General features: G+C 33.3%; 1 long non-coding RNA gene across 2 annotated transcripts; it reads right to left on the bottom strand.

Annotated features, from left to right (window-relative positions):
- Positions 1-487: 487 nt before the first annotated feature.
- On the bottom strand, positions 488-1,632 carry LOC149200395 (uncharacterized). Of its 2 annotated transcripts, XR_016253356.1 has the most exons (5): positions 1,443-1,632; positions 1,221-1,302; positions 976-1,026; positions 802-881; positions 488-642 (listed from the first exon to the last, which is right to left on the bottom strand). It is a non-coding gene; the product is annotated as an uncharacterized LOC149200395 (long non-coding RNA). The 2 variants fall into 2 exon arrangements; XR_016253355.1 differs by having other exon boundaries at positions 488-881.
- Between the last annotated feature and the right edge of the window lie 1,106 nt (positions 1,633-2,738).

Genomic DNA, 2,738 nt, shown 5'->3' with positions numbered 1-2,738 from the left:
ACTGAATAAGGTTAAAACACACACAGTCAGTAATGGTAAGCATATTTCAAAACCAATAATTATTCATAATAGGAAACAAACCTTCCCTAGAGTTTGTTTTATAACAATGAACACTCTCTTTTGTATTCCACTTCCTCGTCCTGATCAGAACAAGTCATCTACAGAAGATACAAAATAAGATCTTAGAATTGTTATATAAATTAAGCTAGAGATTTGAATGCAATTATTAACCATAATAAGAAACACACCTCTCTTTGAGTTTGTTATACAAAAAGATTGGTCATTTTGTATTTCATGTGTTCATGCTCACTAGACAAGTATTCTGCAATCAATACACAATAAAATATTAAATTTCTAATGAAAGTTAAAATCGAGAGTTTGGAGGCATGAACTTTGCTTGCAACTTCGCGTGCAGTTATATTCCATGCTATATCACAAAAAATTATAAATTATCACAAAAATATAAATTTTCTAAAGCATATGTACTTCTACTAGGAATAATACAAACAATGCTTTCATACCATAGGGTCCGCAAGGCGATCGTGTTGTATGTTAGCAAGATGGTTGATTGGTTGAAGGATCGGTATGCTTGCTCGCTCAACATTACCCACCTCTACTATAGGTCATGCATTGTGGAGGTGTCTGTCATGTGGAGCAAATAAAATGCAAATTTAAAGATACCATGTGATGTATATGTCAATCAACTAATTGAGTAATACAACCCAACAACCATGCTCGAAGGAGAAATAGTAGTGCAAACAAATAATAAAAATACTATTTTATTGGAAGATTACGACTGACCCATCCTCTATGCTGCATTAGCATTGCTTAAAGTATCTTCTCCACTCGACCATCCCAGACACTACCACTGTAGTCACTTACTGCACAAAGTAATTTTGTATATGAAATCATGAATAAACCACAAGAAAAATTGAATGAAAAATATACAGAGAGATAAATTAATCATACATATACCTAGTCGCTCTTCACTAATGTTATAGCAACAACAACCATGAACAATAAGCCCTGAAAGTGTGAACCCAGGTATAACTTTTCTCCTTATTTTGTATCAAAGTTTTCAAAAAATATCAAACCTCACACCCATTAACAAGATCATACTACCTTGAAGCCATGACAAAGGGATAAATCATCATGCAAACGACATATATTAGGGTGGATTAAAGCACAATATTATTATGTTGGAAAAAAATATGGCTCACTAATCATTTGCGATGTGTTTGTAGAATCTCTAAGGTCTTTTCACCACTTGACCTTCATATACTATAGAACTGTAGTCGTTCACTACACAAATAAAATCAATATAAATTGATTTGAGACCACATATAACACATAAAATAAATTGAAAAGCAAGCAAATAGAGTCACGAATGAGGAAAAGATAATTGTGAGTGAAGTGCATTGCGTAGAGTTAAGGTGACTCACCTTCATTTATGAACGATAACCTCCATCTCATTTCTTTCATTTTCTCTCCCTACAAACAAAACCAACACCAAACTACAAGAAATGAGAAAATGAGAACAACACAAGGCCTGGTCACTCTCAAACTCGACAAAAACAAAATATGTAGACAACAACAAACAAAAGCTTGGAAACTCCCACCTTGCACATTATTTCTATTGCAGTGTCCTCTCCTCTGCTGAAAAGAAGAAAAGTGGGGTGAATAAGGTTAAAATACAAACATAGATAGTAATGATAACCATATTTCAAAACCAATAATTATTTAAAATAGGAAACATACCTCCTAAAGAAACAGTGTCCTCTCCTCTACTGAAAAGAAAAAAAGTGGGGTGAATAAGGTTAAAATACAAACATAGATAGTAATGCTAAGCATATTTCAAAACTGATAATTATTTATAATAGGAAACATACCTCCTAAAGAACTTGTTATATACCGATTGACACTATTTTGTATTCCATTTAATTCTGCTCACAAAAACAAGCCATCTACAAAAAATATGTAATAAAATATTAGAATCATTATAAAAATTATATTAGAGAGTTGAATGTTATAATCAATCATAATATGAAACATACATGTCTTTGAGTTTTGTTATATACAGGGGGATAATCCATATTGTATTTCACATATCCGTGCTCACTGGAATCACCCATCTGAAATGGATACACAATAAACTATTAGCATTCTAATAAAAGTGAAACTAGAGAATTGAAGGCAGTAATTTGTCATCCAACTTAAGTACAATCCATTTATAGTCCACGCTATATCGCAAAATATATAAATTTTCTAAATTAGAAGTAATTCTACTCGGAATAATGCAATTAATGTTGTCATAAGAGAAGTAATTCTTTTTGTGGAGGGATTTAAGCATATTTAAACATATTGAACACCTAAAATCCTAGGGGCCACAAGGCAATAGTGTTGTCTATTAGCACAATGGTTGATTTCTTGAAGGGTATATATGCAATAGTGTTGTCTATTAGCACAATGGTTGATTTGTCGAAGGGTATGTATGCTTGCTTGCTCAACATTACCATCCTTTGTTGAGATTTGTAGTTTGGGAGGTACTCCAAACCCTAAGGTACAAGGTTGTGGAGGATTTGGACACACATGGACTCTGTGGACAAGAGTACCCAAGTTGTGGGTTTTGCACCCAAAATTGTGGTTGTAAGTCCATGAAGAGATATGAAGAGATTTGATGACTTGGCACTTGGACATGATAGAGCACCCTTAAAGGAGAATGGGGTTGCTTCAACCAC

The sequence above is a fragment of the Pinus tabuliformis genome, chromosome 2_1 (assembly GCF_031772625.1).
Source record: "Pinus tabuliformis cultivar Carrire ecotype Pingquan chromosome 2_1, CPIR1, whole genome shotgun sequence".
NCBI classification, from domain to species: domain Eukaryota; kingdom Viridiplantae; phylum Streptophyta; class Pinopsida; order Pinales; family Pinaceae; genus Pinus; species Pinus tabuliformis.
The sequence above is the reverse complement of the archived record's forward strand: the minus strand, read 5'-3'. Positions and strand labels throughout refer to the sequence as shown.